Genomic DNA, 19,409 nt, shown 5'->3' with positions numbered 1-19,409 from the left:
TTGCACATACCACTTGTCTGCAGTGGAATGTACTTGCACTCGTACCTGAAAAAACAATGTTTTTTCCTGTTTAATTTAATATAAGCACTTGCCGAATCTGTCCCCTTGTTACTTCAACTCACTCTGTAGTTTCCTGAATTCTCAAGCACCAAGACACCCAATGGGTACTTGTGCGCTCTACAAGTTAAACCATAAATTATAAATAAATCATTATTGTAATTCATAGACCTGCACTTTGAGTTGTCAGAACCAGAATCTGTGCAAGTATCACTACAGTGTCACTACCTGCACTTTGAAATGTTGCAACAAGATTGTGTTCAGGGATCTTAGCATCATCCTTTTAATTTAAAGACCGTGCATTATGGGGATTCACAGGGAGTTTGTGTTCAGGGACTGCAGCATCCATCTTGTGAGCCAGATACCCTGCAGTGTGGGTGGTCCCAGTAAGAATCTGTGCAAGTGTTGGAGGGGCATGATTTTAATTCGGAGACCCTGCACTTTGGGATGTCACAATGAGTGAGTGTGCTATTGGATAGGGGTGAGTGAGCCCCCGAAAGGTCAAGCCAGGATATAGCGTAATGGCAAACTTTGAAACTGGGGGCCAGGGGGACCAGGTTTGAGTCTCAGCATCAGCCCAACACCTTGTAATTCTGGACAAATCAATTACCCCCCCGCCTATGAAAATTAATTTGACATGTGTAATAGTACTGGTGCTCACGTGAAATCAGTCAGGCTTCAAATGTCCAAAACGTGTCAGCTTACCTCCTTCTGAACTTGCCAGTCAGAACGTGGATGTCTCCTCATCTGCATGTGCTCCAGTGGCTCCCTCTCAGGAAATGACTCTTGTTTAAGGCGCTAGTACTAGTTCACAGGGCTTTTTACCAGATGGGTACAGTTTATCTTAGAAGTAACCTGAGGTCTGCTAACAAACTGTTAGCAGTGACTCCCAGAATGCAAAGTGCCAGAGTGGGAGGAAAGTCACTTACCTACAGCAGCATTTAATTTTTCAGCATACAAAAAAATGGCTGAAAACCTGGCAGGAAAAGCCGTAAAGTGTATCCACCTCACTTGACCTGTGCTAAGTGCTGGGTCACCCCTTGCAGTAGCTGTGTGTGATACAAGTTGCTGTCATCATAACCATTGTTTCTATTACCATTGGTTCCATTTCGAGCTATATAAATATTGCTGTCCAATCAGACTTGATACAGAATGGGGAGATATCTGATATCATCATTGAGTCCAGTAGATTACAAAACATTCACCTCATGAAGGAGGGCCTGGGGCACCACGTGATCAGGCTCAGACTTGAATGCATTTGCTTAGCACTAGTGAATATGTCTGTGTTTTCACCTTACAATGACTCAGCACTAGTGTGAGAGAGACTGGGAGAACATGACAGACACCACAGCGGGTAAATAACTGAGTTAACAGACAATTTGTCACTAATCTTTGGCTCTTGGAATGGCTGATTTGTGCAGAAAAAGATCAGAAAACCTGGATAAATCACAGCTTCCCTGCTTAAATTGTGTGATCAATGTGCGTAGGAGCCAGAAAAGCAAAGTATTTGCAGAGTTAAAATAACTAATCTGTGGTCAGTCACCACCATATGGGGATATTCCATGTTTTCTGACACTGTTGAAATTGTCAACACAGTGAAGAGAAACTTGGCACTTCTCTGGTGCACATGTTGCAGGGGAAGATGACTTTGTAGAGATCCTTTTTGGAAGGGAGAAGGGAAAAGCATAATTTGCTTCCATAACTCCTGCACGTTTCTGCTAAGGGGAATCACTTGTGCATTTTTGTAGCAAAGCAAAAACGGAGCACGACAGACCCCCTGCTCGCTCACTAAGACATCCTTGGTAATAGAGGAGTGTTAGGTACCCATGAAGGGACAGGGTCAGACATATGGACAAGATGCTTTGTGGTGACTCTGAAGGCTGAATTCCGAAGGCAGACCCGATGATAGCGTAAGGGATGCGAGGAAGCTACACATGGCATGGGGTAATCAAGGAGTAGTTAAATAACGCAGCTCCCCTTGGAGTTCTGGATGGATTCGAGGGGCTCCTCACACAGTCATAGACAGAGCCCGCACCCCTACATGAAGGAGACAGTGTGATTTGCTAAGAAAAGACACAACCAATGCATCAAAAAGAGAGCTCTTGCACACAGAGCGAACACTCTCAAACGTTAACGCAGCCTGATGACGATGCCAATCAAGAAGGCATCACAGTAGAAAGGGTGCAATGATGTGAGCCACAATATCACTTTAATGAGGAGCTCTCCCAGGGATTATCAAATATTAGGCCTAAGAATTTACTGCAAACCTTATCTCCTTTTAAGACTGCACCTGCAAAGATGCCTCCCTTCATGAAGTACCATCTGAAACTGCTATGACTGGAATACAAGATGTGGAAGAATCTATAAGGGCTCTTGGCTGGAGAGTTAATGACAATGTAGATTTGCCGGATGATTTGATTCCTGGGGTGGTTGTCATACAACAGCCTCGTCCACACTCCAGTGGTGGTTATGTGTTCATGCATCTCAAGATATCAGTGTTTTTAACTGATAAGCTATCTTTCTTTTTTTAACCGCAAAAGGGTGAGAAAACATCACAAGGATCACATGGTTAAAGGACCCACAGTTGACTATTAAAGCTGTTCATTATTACTGCTTATCAGAACAGACTGAAAGTTGCGCCATCCAAAACACTGAGATGTGTAAGACCTGTGTTTACTTAGATAAAACTCATTCATTTTAATATGACACCCCTGGTGTACCACTTCTGAACATATGTTCTTTTGAAGGTTTTGCAGACATGGTTGTGATGTGCACAAGTGTTTACAAACCTCCCACATGCCAAGAACTATCAGTCATAAAATATTTTTCATTAGAACCTTAGAAAGTTTAGAAAAAGTTAAGACTGTTGTACAATTTGATAGGGGAAAATGCTGATCAGATATGGTTCAAGTCCTGACCAAAGCTTTGAGGGAGAACAGTTTGCATGTAACCCTTGAAGGAAACAGGAGCATTGCTCCACACTTGTTAGAAAACTGATCAAAAGAGCTTTAGAAAAGTGGTCATGCAAAGTTTATCTTGAAAATAGACAACATAGTAGTGCCTTACCCCCGCTCTGAAAGCTGTTTTAAAATGCTGCACCTCTATTAAAGTGCTACTTCTCTTCACATGCTTAATAACATCTAGGGCAAGCTGCAGAATGGCATTGTAATGTGTGCATTGGATATATTTATTTTGTCAGATTCCTATATCAATTGCTTAAAGAAAGAATATCTGAAATACAAACTTCTGAACTGTTTGAAGTTTCGTGTTACACCAGAGACACTGCAGTGTAGTAACTGGACCTGTACAGCCAATTCATCAACAGGTGGTTCACTACAATGGATGAATATTTGAAACGGTTTGTGGTCAAGGCATATCTGTGTTTCAGTACCCATAAGAAAACATTTTATAGTCCTCCGTCAACATAATATTGTCAAATATTGCATGGAAAGTGTCCTGGTTTAATTTTCCATTCTTTCCTTTTGGACCAGACAATACAAAGATGAGTTATGATAAAAGTTCACTTTTTTATTGTTTCATTATATTCTTTTTATTCTCAAAATGTATTTTGATGCTATTATTACCATTTTGGGTAATGTCTTTGATTGCCATGCACACTACATTTTTGGATGTTCAATACATAATATGTTTTCCAGCCTGAAGACACAAATTATACAATGTGTTCATCCGGGTCAAGTTTGCTTGTGAAGTTGCCTAAGTAATTCCCAGGCTGAGGTTCTTCATTCCAAGGCGTTCTCATGAGAAGAACTGAGTCTGCATTATGATACAAGCACCTGTCCTGACGTTTGAGCATCACTTTGTGGTCAGGCACTCTATTGTTTCTTTCTAACAGAAGGAAGCTGTTTTACCAGCTAAATACTCACCACTGAAGCTATAGACCAGCCGAACAGGGACTTATACACGTTATCAGGACCTGTGATGATTTTATAGCTTGGTTCATCTTCTGTGTAGTACATTTTCCTCAAGGATAATTGAGGAAGGGTTTAGATAACTCGCATTTTGGCAGGTTATTCTCTATACACTTGGGTCTCAGTTGAACACCATTGTGCATGTAATAATTGGCTATATGGTTTTTGCTGCAAAAGCTCCCTCATACCATTCTTGAAATCAGGAAACCTCCTGTTAAATGTTGTCTGCTTGTGTATTTTTCCCATTTTGTAGGCTTTCTCCATGGGGGCTTGAACCTCTGCTACACCAAGAACTTGTAGTTGCCCTTGCCTCAGTGGAGTGTCAACACTCACTATTTTGTTTTCACTTTCAGTGCATATCTGATATAAAGAACCCTTTAGCTTGTCTTCAAGTCTGTGCTGGAGAACAGGAAAATAACACCACACAAGACGGTAGACTTGACATTTAATCAGGCCAAAATATTCATTAAGCTCAATAAAGTCCCTATAAAAGAATTGCAGGTGTTATATGGGGTACACTTTGATCTTCATGTGTGGATATAGACTTGTGACCTTCTAGTAGTGCATTTCCCACTAATATTTGCAGTCATGCAAAACTGTATAGCAATAGTACACCCCAAGTAAGGCATCTCAGTGCTCAAGAGACTTGGGCAATTCCTTTCTCTTTTTTTAAGGAAGGGAGCTCCTCATGTAATTGTACCATGTCCAACCACTTGTGCTCTCACCTCTTAATAATACTGCAGAATAGTGGGCATATAACAGCATCTGTTGGTGCATTTGCTAAATTTGATACTCAACAGACTATAAAATATGTGGTGTTTGTAGCATTGTGGACAACCATGAAGGAAACAGCTGTTATATTCCAAGGTGGGTGGCACACCCTAACTCCTGCATATCCTACTAGGAAATGCAGCTCCACCTGATATTCACCACCTGCAAAGCATATTGAATTAAAATGTTTTCCTTTTTAGAGAGACACACTAACTTTTTAATGGAGGATGTGGAATAGTGTTATAATGCATTTTACAACATAGAATTTTATTACTTGGCAATCGTGGTCAGCACTGAAGCAAACCATGGAGTACAAGCAGTCTGTTTTTTGAGATTGTTAGAAATTGGGACTCCAGTTGGCAGAGCTATGAACCCTGTCCAAGTAGGGACCACAATCCTAGTCAGGGTAAGTCAAATACACACCCTAATGTAACCTGTGTGCACCGTATGGTAGCTTGGCACAGAGCAGGCATATTTAACTTAATAGCAATGTGTAAAGTATTTGTGCAACACTTAAATTACAGTAAGACAGTGAAAACACCACAAAAAGAGTCCACACCAGCTTAGACCAATAGGGAATATTTATCTGAGGAATACAAGATCAGAACCACACAAATCCAATAAGTAGAAGTTGAGATTTGAATTTTTAAAGATAAAGGGCCTGATTCAGATCTTGGCGGACGGGTTACTCTGTCACATCAGTGATGGATATCCCATCCACCAAAATATAATCCCATTATATCCTATGGGATTTATATTTTGGCGGACGGACTATCCGTTACCCTTGTTACAGAGTTACCCACTTGCCAAGATCTAAATCAGGCCCTAAGTGTGACAACAGTGCTTAGGAGTCACTAGCAATCAAAGGGTTTCTTGAGGTCGCTAGGGACCGTAGCAAATCCAAAGTTCAGGCCAAACACGATGGAGAGCAGGCCTACTACAGAACCCAAGGAGGGTCCACTGAAGAAATAGCTTTTGTTGAGGTCAAGAGTCCACTGCATCATCTTCAAGCTGCAGAAAGTGGGACCCACATCGCCGTTGAACTCCATTGAAGTCGATGCAATGTGTCGGTGTCAAGCTGCACTGAGCGTCGTAATCAAGCCACACAGGCTGTGAATCCGATGTTGTCGAGCAGCCTCTGTGTCAGCATTGAAGGGTAATGCAGCAGAATTTCTCACACATTTGAGGCGATGCAGTGGTTTTTGCAGGAATCAGCTGCAGTACCCACTTCTGAGGTCCTGGAGAGGGGCACCTCAGGCAAGGGTAAGACTCACAGATGGGAGAGTCCAGCAGCACCAGCAGAGGAAGGGATTGGGGCAGTGTTAGCACAAGTTAATGAAGAGGGCCATGATCACCCAGTTGCCTTCATCAGCAGGCGACTACTCCCCAGAGAGAAAAAATGGAGTGCCATTGAGAGGGAGGCCTTTGCTGTGGTTTGGTCCCTGAAGAAGTTGAGGCCTTACTTGTTTGGCACTCACTTCCGTGTACAAACTGACCACAGACCTCTCAGATGGTTGATGCAGATGAGGGGGGAGAACCCAAAACTGTTAAGGTGGTCCATTTCCCTACACGGGATGGACTTCACAGTGGAGCACAGACCTGGGACTGCTCATGCCAATGCAGATGGCCTTTCCAGGTTTTTCCACTTAGCTGATGAGGACTACCAGGGTGTAGGTTAGTACCCATCACCTTTCATCTGGGGGGGGGCAGTGTAGGAAAGTCCTTTTTTTTTGCCTGATCACCCCCACTCTTTCTGGATAGGTACTGGTGGTTACTGACTCTTGGCTGTGCCCTGGGTACTGGTAACCAGTCCCAGGGCCAGTGCTCTGTGTAAAATGGATATGCAAATTAGGCTAATTATAATTGGCTAAGTTAACCTACCTATACGTCCCTAGTATATGGTAGGGCATGTAGGTTTAGGGACCACAGCATAGGTGGTGCACACCTAGGTGCATTGCTGAGGTGCCCAGTGTCATTTTAAAAGCAAGCCTGCCTTGCTGGCTGCTTTTAAATTAAAGTTATATGCAAATTCGACTTTGGAATTAAAGGTACTTCCAAAGTTTTAAACTACCTTATTTTTACATATAAGTCACCCCTAAGGTGTGCCCTATGGGCCCCTAGGGCTGGGTGCCATGTAACTATAAGCAGGGACTTTATAAAAATAGATTTATAAGCCCTGGTGAGGTAAAAACAGCCAAATTCGTTTTTCCCTCATTGAAGTAAATGGCCTTCATAGGCTAGAATGGGCAGACTTTATTTTAAATTTTAAAGTCTCCTTAAATGTTACATACCAAGAATTTGGTATCAAATTGATTGTTATAATAAATCCCACAACTTCCAGTTGTTGGATTTAATATAACTAGTGCAGGTAAAAAGTTTAGACTTTACCTAAAAAGTTGCCAATTTCAGCTCTGCATTGTTTTTGCTGCTGTGCTCTGATTGGCCAGCCTGCAGCAGCTTCTGCCAGGCCACTTTAATGAGGTGTGAAGTGGCCTGGCTTCACACAAAGGAATGTGCTTGGGGGAGAGAATCTCCCCTCAGCAGATGGTGAGGCAGGAAGGGGGAGGGCTGCCAAACTGGTCTTCAAAGGCAGAGAAGGACATCTGGAGCACCCAGCAACACCCCCACATCCTGCAACCCCAGACAGCTAGGTGCCCCCTTGATTAGATTAGGAGAGGGCAGGAGAGGGGTGTGTTTATTATTTTTAGCCACACCAGTGGGTGGGCACAGCCAGATCTCTCCTCCAAAAATCAGATTCATCCATTTTAGATTTTTAGAGACTGTTGCCTTCTGGGATGGATTTTTGCCACACTTCCCAGGAAGTGGTCATCACAGGGGGACGACCCTGTCCCTGATTGGAGAACCAGGGCCCCCCTGCTTTTCACCCAGGAGCAAGGATAAAACTGGCAGACCTGCACCCACGCCTCAGATCCCCACCAAATTTCAAGAAGAAAGAACTACAAGGAGAAGAAGGACTGCCCTGCTGGACCCCTGGCCTGCACCTGGACCCTGCACTCAGAAAGACTGCACCAGCTGCACACTTGGGCTTCACCACAAGAAGGACTTTGCCTGGCTTCCACTGGTTCAAGGAGGGACTCCCTGTTTGCTACAGGTGAAAAATTGCTATCCAGAGTCCCCTGCACCAACTCCTGAAAAAGTGACCAGCTGACCACTGTCCAGTGGCCAAAAAGGAGTTTGCGCCAGGTGCATTCTGGGAGTTGAAGTACGCACTTTCCAAGGACCATCACAGAACTTCTGGACCCTTGGGGTGAGCTGTGGACCCCAAAAGAACCTTAAAAGAACATCTGGGTGAAGCCCCAGAAGTTTGGAAAAGATTGGAGAAATTTTGGAAAAAAGCTCCATAAAGTGACCGACCCGACGCGGAAATTCTAGCCGGCTTGCCTCAACCGCGACCCGGCCTGACTTCGTGGTTCGTCCCGGTAAAGAAAAACATCCGAAAAAGAGACTAAGTCCGAACGTAAAAAGTTGACCGGGACCTTCCAGCCATCGTATCCGAGAAGGGCTCCACGGACGTCGGATCAAGATCCAGGTTTACCCCGGTCGAAGGATTTTCATCTCGAAAAAACGACTAAGTCCGAAGGTAAAAATCACCACCGAGGAAACCGACTTCGCGTATCCGGACAAGGGCTCCAGGAGGTCGGATCCAACTGGCAGGTTCGTCCCAGGGAAGAAAAACATCAAAAAAGAGACTAAGTCAGAAGGTAACTTTTTAACCGAGGCCTCCCGCGACTTGTAGCCGAGCAGGGCTCCATCGCGGTCGGCCTGAAAGTTTGACTTTGCCCCGGTCCTGGTGCAACCAGATGACCCGATTGGCGCTTTTTGTTTCTAAGCGCTAGAAAATAATAATACTTTAAAAATTCATATCTCCGGTTCCCCTGAACCGAATTTAATCGTTTTTGTGTCATTTTAAAGATAAAAATATAAGCTATTTTTATAAATTGGTTTTGGATTTTTAAACTGTTTCCTGTGTTTTATTTAATTACTGTTTTGTGATATTTGAATGCTTTACACTTTGTCTCCTAAGTTAAGCCTTGACGCTCGATGCCAAGCTACCAAGGGTAGAGCTGGGATTAATTTACTGAGACCTAACTGTACTTTTGTGGAGGTTTGTGGCTTGTTGCTAGGTGTAGGTACCTACCTGCCCTACCAATAACCCATTTTCCAACACCTGTCCTTCCTTCCCTGGCTCCAGACACTCTATGGGAGTATGCATCCCTTTGTGTGAGGAGAGGCACAGCCTTATTCAGGTGTAAGTGTCAGCTCCTCTCTCCCACCTAGTTCAGGAAGACCCATCAGCCTGGTGATGGGCCATCAGGTTGCAAATGTCACACCCCAGCTCTGATCAGTGTCTGATCTGAGAATTTGAAGGGCTATGTCGGACCTGTGGACTATCAGCAGTCTACAAGCCGGGGCCAAACATTTCATGTGAGAGGCAGCGTATGCAGGGCAGACAAATAAGACATGAGGGAGGTTTTCAATAGGTTCTTTGCAAGAAGGCAGATGGTTGTTTCTTCATATGATCAGCGACTAGTAAGTGATCTCAGAGGCAAGGTGCCTATGTGGAACTGGAAGTACAATTTCCTTTCTCTAGGCACCATGATTATGTGCCAGAAGGCATCGTACTTGCACGTCTCTTTTAGGTTGCCAAATTCACATGATAGTGTGGAGTGAAGTGCAACCCCCAGATCTTCAGAATCTACCATTTGCCAATACAATTTTTTTAGGTTGATTTTTGATGGAAAGGAGGCAGTAGCTGGAGAGTCCCAGAGATTTCTAAGCCAAAGTGAATAAAGTAACCCCTTGATGTGTCTGAGCCAAGGGATGTTATGAGAGTGGTCAGCTTCTAAACTGACCTGCAGGGCTACAGTAAAGGAAGCACGCTCTATTTAGTCCAAATAGGACTTTAGTCCAAATAGAATTAGGTGGGCCTTGTGGCCAATGCGTTTCATACCTAGGTCCTTAAAAAGGGGGAAAAGTGGAGTGCTTGGAGGGAGGGACACAAGATTTCTTAGGAAATTATTTTCAGAGATTGTTATTTCTTGGGCTTTGGCATAGCCCCATAGTTCAGCACCGTAAAGAGCCGAGCTCACAGCCTTGGCTTCATATATCTGGATTGCAAGGCGTATTGGTTTGATGTGCGAGAAATTAAAATCCTTTATTCAAATCCCTGTTGTTTGCTTTAGTTTTAGTGCCTGCTTTGCATTATGTGATTTCCAAGACATTTTTTCACTTAACATTAGGCCCAGGTATCTAAAAGTGTCCACGTTTTCAAGTGGGGTACCCTCAAGGATAAACTTCCCTCTGAAGGATCTGTATCACCCTTCCAGGACTCAGGGATTGGCACCCCAGAGGCTATTGCATTCGATATGATGGTGATATATCTTGGCCAGATTTCAATGTGGGAACACCATTCGAGCCAGGTGCCCTACCACGCTTTAGAGTACCTAGGGAATATGCAATATCCACATGGGAGAACAGTTGCTGCACTGGAGGGGTGGGCGTTAGAATGATATAAGAGCAAGAGCCCTTCTGTTCAGATGTTATACAATCACGGTCATAGGAGTACAACATACTAAAATGGTCTACTGAGTCCTTTGGAGCAATATTAGTTGTAATGTTCAGTGCGCTGTTTCCTGGGCCGCGCACTGCCAAGCACCAGAACTCACTATAGTTCCTCTATCGTGCAGCATCATTAAGTGCAGCCTACTATTTGCCATCTTGTTCACGCTTGGCTTTACAGACAGCTGATTTGTAAGACTTTCTAGCTGAGCGAATGGTGTTTACATCCTTAGATTTAATAGCTTGGATTAAGTGCTTGTTTGAGGACCAACATGCTTTATTAAACCAGTGATGCCTGCTGTTAGAAATGGGGTTTTTGGTTGGCAGTCAGGTTGCCCTCTGTCCAAGCAAGAACCCTCACTCTAGTCAGGGTAAGTCACACACAATCCAAAATCAGCCTGTGCTCACCCTCCGGTAGCTTGGCACGAGCAGTCAGGCTTAACTTAGAAGGCAATGTGTAAAGCATTTGTGCAATAAATCATACAACACCATAGCATAACACCACAAAAATACACCACACAGTGTTTAGAAAAATATATAATATTTATCTGGGTATCTTCAGGAGAAGAGGTACGTGGAAAACTGGTGTGTGCGTCGATTTCTCCTCAGCACACACAGACTTGCGTCGTTATTTTCCACGGGGGGAGTCGTGCGTGGTTTTCCGGCGCGGACAGTCTCTTACTGTGGTTTGCGCGGAGTACCAGATGTCCCGGGTCTGTGCGTGGATATTCCTGCTTGTTTTCCGGCTGCACGTCGTTCTGTGGGGCTGCGCGTCGAAGTTTCGATCTCACGGCGGGCGTCGCGTCGATTTCTCCTGCGGAGTCGGGCGGCGTTGTCCTTGCGAGGCCGTGCGTCAAAGTTTTGATCTCACGGCAGGTGTCGCGTCGATTACTCCTGGGAAGTCGGGCTGCGTTGTCCTTGCGAGGCCGTGCGTCAAAGTTTCGATCTCACGGCAGGCGTCGCGTCGATTTCTCCCGGGAAGTCGGGCGGCGTTGTCCTTGCGAGCCCGTGCGTCAAAGTTTCGGTCGTCCCGAAGGCATCGCGTCGATCAGTGTCGGTGTGCGGCGTTTTTCTTGCCGCGGAACAAGCTGTGCGTCGAAAAGTTCTGCGCACGGAGCGTCCAAGAGGAAGAGAGAAGTCTTTTTGGTCCTGAGACTTCAGGGAACAGGAGGCAAGCTCTATCCAAGCCCTTGGAGGGCACTTTTACAGCCAGACAAGAGTTCAGCAAGGCAGCAGGCCAACAGCAAGGCAGCAGTCCTTTGTAGAAAAGCAGACAGGTGAGTCCTTTGAGCGGCCAGGCAGTTCAGCAAGGCAGCAGGCCAACAGCAAGGCAGCAGTCCTTTGTAGAAAAGCAGACAGGTGAGTCCTTTGAGCAGCCAGGCAGTTCTTCTTGGCAGGATGTAGTTTCTGGTTCAGGTTTCTTCTCCAGCAAGTGTCTGATGAGGGAGGGCAGAGGCCCTGTTTTATACTAAGTAGTGCCTTTGAAGTGGGGGTGACTTCAAAGAGTGTCTAAGAAATGCACCAAGCCCCCTTTCAGTTCAATCCTGTCTGCCAGAGTCCCAGTAGGGGGTGTGGCAGTCCTTTGTGTGAGGGCAGGCCCTCCACCCTCCCAGCCCAGAAAGACCCACTCAAAATGCAGATGTATGCAAGTGAGGCTGAGTACCCTGTGTTTGGGGTGTGTCTGAGTGAATGCACAAGGAGCTGTCAACTAAACCTAGCCAGACGTGGATTGAAGGGCACAACAAGGTTTTAGTGCAAAGAAATGCTCATTTTCTAAAAGTGGCATTTCTAGAATAGTAATATTAAATCCGACTTCACCAGTCAGCAGGATTTTATATTACCATTCTGGCCATACTAAATATGACCTTCCTGCTCCTTTCAGATCAGCAGCTGCCACTTCAACAATGTATGAGAGCAGCCCCAATGTTATCTTATGAAGGGAGCAGGCCTCACAGTAGTGTAAAAACGAATTTTGGAGTTTTACACTACCAGGACATATAACCACACAAGTACATGTCCTGCCTTTTACCCACACAGCACCCTGCTCTAGGGGTTACCTAGGGCACACATTAGGGGTGACTTATGTATAGAAAAAGGGGAGTTCTAGGCTTGGCAAGTACCTTTAAATGCCAAGTCGAAGTGGCAGTGAAACTGCACATACAGGCCTTGCAATGGCAGGCCTGAGACAAGGTTAAGGGGCTACTGAGGTGGGTGGCACAACCAGTGCTGCAGGCCCACTAGTAGCATTTAATCTACCTGCCCTAGGCACATGTAGTGCACTCTACCAGGGACTTACAAGTAAATTAAATAGTCAATCATGGATAAACCAATCAGTAGTACAATTTACACAGAGAGCATATGCACTTTAGCACTGGTTAGCAGTGGTAAAGTGCCCAGAGGTCAAAAGCCAACAACAACAGGTCAGAAAAAATAGGAGGAAGGAGGCAAAAAGTTTGGGGATGTCCCTGTCAAAAAGCCAGGTCCAACATGACCCCCTACCAGCCTAAAGCCAGGGGAGAACAATCACTATCCTGATGTACTTCCCTGTTTGAGGCGACAGAACAAGGACCCAGGCCCACAACAGCAGGGGCATGCTCCAGTTCTTCGCCTTCCTGACTCCAATTGGATCCCTCTGTCCATACTCTCAGGGCCCACTAAGCCAAACCATGGGGAACCTTTCTCCTTACCTGCGGATCCCATCTGTGCAGCACCTAACCTTACTTTGCTCACAGATGTATCCCAGGAGCAGGATAGTACCACCATGACCAACACAGTGGTGTTGCCCACTCTACCCCCGGGGTGTGACACTTGTCCCCTCCCCAGGGATAACTCTGTCCACCCGGACAGCAAGCCACAGTGATTACTGACAGCTGCCAGGGATGAGAGCCAGGCCCCAGGCCTCTCAAAGCTCTCCAACCACTGTGGCTGTGGAGAGTGGGGGGCGGTAGCCCCAGGTGCTGGGCACCCTTTAACCACTCTCCCTTCCACCAGGTCAGGGATGACAGCCTGAACCTGGTCCTCCCCTCTGGAGCTCTGTACCCTCCCTCCTGGAGCGGTACCCCCAGAGTCCAACATGGTCAGGGTGCTTACAGAAGTCGCCCTGTACCATTCCTCCACCAGTGCAGGGCTGTTAACCTGCAACTGGCCCTCGAACCTGGGGTCTGTACCTTCAGGTTGTACTATGGCCTGGGGTGAGGCTTCCCTCCCCCTGCCCTCCCTTCTGGGGTCCAGCACCCTCCAACTAGGAGTGGCCTCCTCAGAAGACAACATGGTACGGGCACTGTTATCAGTAGCCCCTCCCTCCAGGTCTGGGGGGACACCCTGAACCTGGTCTTCCAGCCCAGGGTCTGTACCCTCAGACTGGATCACTGCCTGGCAAACCAGGACTTTCTGGGAGGCACACCTACCCCCCACCAGGTCAGAGTTTAACCTCTGCACCTGACCATTCAACTCAGAGTCACCACCCTGAAGTTGAACAATTGCCTGGCACGCCAGGACTTCCTGGAGGGCACACTGACCCTCCACCAGGTCAGAGTTTAACCTCTGAACCTGGTTCTCCAACCTAGGGTCAACACCCTGAGGTTGAACCATTGCCTGGCAGGCCAGGACTTCCAGGGAGGCACACCTACCTCCCACCAGGTCAGAGTTTAACCTCTGAGCCTGGTTCCCCAACCCAGGGTCACCAACCTGAGGTTGGGCAATTGCCTGGCACGCCAGGACTTCCTGGGGGGCACACCTACCCCCCAATAGGTCAGAGTTTAACCTCTGAACCTGGTCCTCCAACCCAGAGTCAACACCCTGAGGTTGGACAATTGCCTGGCACAGCAGGACTTCTTGGGAGGCACACCTGCCTCCCACCAGGTCAGAGTTTAACCTCTGAACCTGGGTATCCAACCCAGAGTCACCACCCTGAGGTTGAACAATTGCCTGGTACACCAGGACTTTCTGGGGGGCACACCTATCCCCCAACAGGTCAGAGTTTATCCCCTGAACCTGGTTAGCCAACCCAGAGTCACCACCCTGAGGTTGAACCATTGCCTGGCAGGCCAGGACTTCCAGGGAGGCACACCTACCTCCCACCAGGTCAGAGTTTAACCTCTGAGCCTGGTTCCCCAACCCAGGGTCACCACCCTGAGGTTGGGCAATTGCCTGGCACGCCAGGACTTTCTGGGGGGCACACCTACCCCCCACCAGGTCAGAGTTTAACCTCTGAACCTGGGTATCCAACCCAGAGTCACCACCCTGAGGTTGAATCTTTGCCTGGCATGCCAGGACTTCCTGGGGGGCACTCTCACCCCCCACAAGGGACACACCGTCCCCAAGGGCCACACAAGAGTCTGGTTGGCGCAGGTCTCCCGACCTCTGCCCATCCTGCAGAGTCTGGGTTTCCCCCAAATCAGAAACGGTTTCACCTGGGTCATTCCTGGGGGGCTCTGCTCTCAGAGCTGTCCCCTGACTCTCAAGGTCCTCCACTGGGGTCTGCAACCCCCTCTCAACCCTATGTCTGGACTTCTGCACCCCCTCACTAGGAGGGGTACTGCCAGACACCAGAACTGTTGGGATGCTGGCTACAGTCACCCCCCCAAGTTCTTCTGACACTGCGGGGCTTCCCTCAAAAGGTGGCCCTACGGTACAGGCTAGGCTTCCCTCCTGGTGTTCCCTCATGGAACCCTCTAGGACCTGGGACCTACCTGGGACACTACAATCCTTTCCCACCTCACTTGGTTGGGAACCACCTAGACCACTCCCTTCAGGAGCACCCCCAAATGCCTCTTCAGACTCTCTGGTACTCACCCAGAAGTCTGCCTCCATTGTAAGTTCCCTGGGGTCAGAAAACTCACACTCCACCTGGTGTTGGCGTAGCTCTGGAAAATAAGGACCAGACATATGCTCTCCAGCAATTACATCACTCTGCCCTTCACATGTATTAACCACAGTACCCTTCACCCAACCACCCAGTAACTCAACCTTGGAAAAGCACTCTACCTCACCCTCCTGAGACTGGTGAGACAGTATCTGTCTGTCCCTGACACTCAACCCATACTCTTCTGGGATGTCTCTACACTCTATATCCAGGACGTCCACCAGGGGGGAACCCTTTTCTCTGTCACTCTCTGCTAGAGTCAGTAAAGTGCCCCTCCCCCCAGTAGGAATATGACTCCCTGTGCCAGTTCCCCAATCCTTCTCAGGGACCATGTGCATAACGGGAACTACCTCATACCCTTGAACCGCCTGGGGTGTGACACACCCCAGGCGGTTCAAGGGTATGAGGTAGTTCCCGTTATGCACATGGTCCCTGAGAAGGATTGGAGACAGTGGAGGCAGTGGATTTTGGTATGTGTGCATGGGTATGATGCTTGTGTGACTGCCTGTGGGATGTGTGGTGCTTATGTTTGCCAGAGCCACCCTTGTGTGTTGATGTGTGTGCATGCTGGTCTGATGGTGTGCTTGGGATAGGCTGAGGTACTGGGTTTAGGATGTAAACTTTCTAGTTCTTAAAAGCTCTCCAGATGTGAAATTACTCCTAAACTGATGTGGCACAGAATGGTAATGGTTATATCAAGTTGGGCACCACATCTCTGGGCTTGTGCCCTTCTTCAGCAGTACTGGATGCAAGATTTTTGCTGCCACCATCTGAACTGGACTCAGCCCTTCCGGCCTCCAGTTTCAGCTCTTTACAGCTCAGCTCTTGAGCTGCAATCTTTTCTTCTTCCAGGGCTAAGAGTCTTTTTGCCTCAACCTCTGCAAGATACTCCTCTAATTGTTGCTCCTGTCGCCTTTGACCTCGGAGCCATTCATCTATCTCTGGGTCACTCTCCTCATCTGAGTAGTCTTCCTCCTCATGTGAGCAGTCTTCCTCCTCATGTGAGCAGTTTTCCTCCTCATGTGCGTAGTCCTCCTCCTCATCTGAGGGGTACTTAGTCATTTGGTTTCTTGCTGCCTCTCTCTCTGCCCATCTTTCCTCCCCCCAGACTATATAGTTATGTAGCATCTCCGCCTTAGTAGATCTCCTTGCTACAGGAAGGCCCCATTTTCTGCAAAGCTTCCTTAGGTCAGCCTTAGTGAGGTGGGCAGTACGAACAAAGAATGAGTAGGTAAGCAATCCCATTCTGATAAGATCTTACCAGCAAAAACCAAAATCCAAAGTCCCAAATATCAATAGTATATCCAGGAGGACATCAGAGAATCAAAAGCCAAAAAAGATGAAAAATCAAGTTGACCTTCAACTGTGGGTAGGTAGTGAAATACTTAGCTACTGTATGTCACTGCACAAACACAAGTCCTATCCTCACCGCTGATCACCAATGTTAGAAATGGGGTTTTTGGTTGGCAGTCAGGTTGCCCTCTGTCCAAGCAAGAACCCTCACTCTAGTCAGGATAAGTCACACACAATCCAAAATCAGCCTGTGCTCACCCTCCGGTAGCTTGGCACGAGCAGTCAGGCTTAACTTAGAAGGCAATGTGTAAAGCATTTGTGCAATAAATCATACAACACCATAGCATAACACCACAAAAATACACCACACAGTGTTTAGAAAAATATATAATATTTATCTGGGTATCTTCAGGTCAAAACGATCAAAGTTGCAATACGAATTTGTAAAGATATCACTGAAAAGTGATATAAAGTGTCTTAAGTCTTTAGAAAGTAAACAAAGTCTCTTTCAAACACAAAGTACCTGGTTTCTGGTGGAAAATCTCCTCAGAGGGCCACAGGAGAAGAGGTACGTGGAAAACTGGTGTGTGCGTCGATTTCTCCTCAGCACACACGGACTTGCGTCGTTATTTTCCACGCGGGGAGTCGTGCATGGTTTTCCGGCGCGGACAGTCTCTTACTGTGGTTTGCGGGGAGTACCAGATGTCCCGGGTCTGTGCGTGGATTTTCCTGCTTGTTTTCCGGCTGCGCGTCGTTCTGCGGGGCTGCACGTCGAAGTTTCGATCTCACGGCAGGCGTCACGTCGATTTCTCCTGCGGAGTCAGGCGGCGTTGTCCTTGCGAGGCCGCGCGTCAAAGTTTTGATCTCACGGCAGGCGTCGCGTCGATTTCTCCTGGGAAGTCGGGCGGCGTTGTCCTTGCGAGGCCGTGCGTCAAAGTTTCGATCTCACGGCAGGCATCGCGTCGATTTCTCCCGGGAAGTCGGGCGGCGTTGTCCTTGCGAGGCCGTGCGTCAAAGTTTCGGTCGTCCTGAAGGCGTCGCGTCGATCAGCGTCGGTGTGCGGCGTTTTTCTTGCCACGGAACAAGCTGTGAGTCGAAAAGTTCGGCGCACGGAGCATCCAAGAGGAAGAGAGAAGTCTTTTTGGTCCTGAGACTTCAGGGAACAGGAGGCAAGCTCTATCCAAGCCCTTGGAGAGCACTTTTACAGCCAGACAAGAGTTCAGCAAGGCAGAAGGCCAACAGCAAGGCAGCAGTCCTTTGTAGAAAAGCAGACAGGTGAGTCCTTTGAGCAGCCAGGCAGTTCTTCTTGGCAGGATGTAGTTTCTGGTTCAGGTTTCTTCTCCAGCAAGTGTCTGATGAGGTAGGGCAGAGGCCCTGTTTTATACTAAGTTGTGCCTTTGAAGTGGGGGTGACTTCAAAGAGTGTGTAAGAAATGCACCAAGACCCCTTTCAGTTCAATCCTGTCTGCCAGAGTTCCAGTAGGGGGTGTGGCAGTCCTTTGTGTGAGGGCAGGCCCTCCACCCTCCCAGCCCAGGAAGACCCATTCAAAATGCAGATGTATGCAAGTGAGGCTGAGTACCCTGTGTTTGGGATGTGTCTGAGTGAATGCACAAGGAGCTGTCAACTAAACCTAGCCAGACGTGGATTGAAGGGCACAACAAGGTTTTAGTGCAAAGAAATGCTCATTTTCTAAAAGTGGCATTTCTAGAATAGTAATATTAAATCCGACTTCACCAGTCAGCAGGATTTTATATTACCATCCTGGCCATACTAAATATGACCTTCCTGCTCCTTTCAGATCAGCAGCTGCCACTTCAACAATGTATGAGAGCAGCCCCAATGTTAGCCTATGAAGGGAGCAGGCCTCACAGTAGTGTAAAAACGAATTTTGGAGTTTAACACTACCAGGACATATAACCACACAATACATGTCCTGCCTTTTACCCACACAGCACCCTGCTCTAGGGGTTACCTAGGGCACACATTAGGGGTGACTTACGTATAGAAAAAGGGGAGTTCTAGGCTTGGCAAGTACCTTTAAATGCCAAGTCGAAGTGGCAGTGAAACTGCACATACAGACCTTGCAATGGCAGGCCTGAGACAAGGTTAAGGGGCTACTGAGGTGGGTGGCACAACCAGTGCTGCATGCCCACTAGTAGCATTTAATCTACCTGCCCTAGGCACATGTAGTGCACTCTACCAGGGACTTACAAGTAAATTAAATAGTCAATCATGGATAAACCAATCAGTAGTACAATTTACACAGAGAGCATATGCACTTTAGCACTGGTTAGCAGTGGTAAAGTGCCGAGAGGTCAAAAGCCAACAACAACAGGTCAGAAAAAATAGGAGGAAGGAGGCAAAAAGTTTGGGGATGTCCCTGTCAAAAAGCCAGGTCCAACACCTACCCTTAAGCCTCTTCCCATCAGAAACTTTGGCCCTCATTACAACCCTGGTGGTCGGTGGTAAAGCGGCGGTAAAACCGCCAACAGGCCAGCAGAAAAAAAAATGGGATTATGACCATGGCGGAAACCGCCAACATAGACTGCCACTTTAGCACTCCGACCGCCACGGCGGTACAAACAAACGGCATGGCGGTCACCACCAACAGACAGGCGGAACACAATGTACTGCCCACACTATTATGAGAGGCCAATCCGCCACCTTTTCCGGGGCGGATTCAACGCAAACAAAAACACAGAGGAATCAGGACTTGGAAGGGAAAACACTCACCTCTACACACCCCACGAGGAAGCAGGACGCCCTGGAGCCTGAACTCCAAATCCTCCCTGCAATAGTCTTCCTGCTCCTCTACTAGGAACACGAACGACGGCAGCGACCACCACGGTGAGTACTGCACCTACAACACACGGGAGGGGGGAGGGAAAAGAGAGTGACACACACACGCAACATGC

The sequence above is a fragment of the Pleurodeles waltl genome, chromosome 7, assembly GCF_031143425.1.
Source record: "Pleurodeles waltl isolate 20211129_DDA chromosome 7, aPleWal1.hap1.20221129, whole genome shotgun sequence".
NCBI classification, from domain to species: domain Eukaryota; kingdom Metazoa; phylum Chordata; class Amphibia; order Caudata; family Salamandridae; genus Pleurodeles; species Pleurodeles waltl.
The sequence above is the reverse complement of the archived record's forward strand: the minus strand, read 5'-3'. Positions refer to the sequence as shown.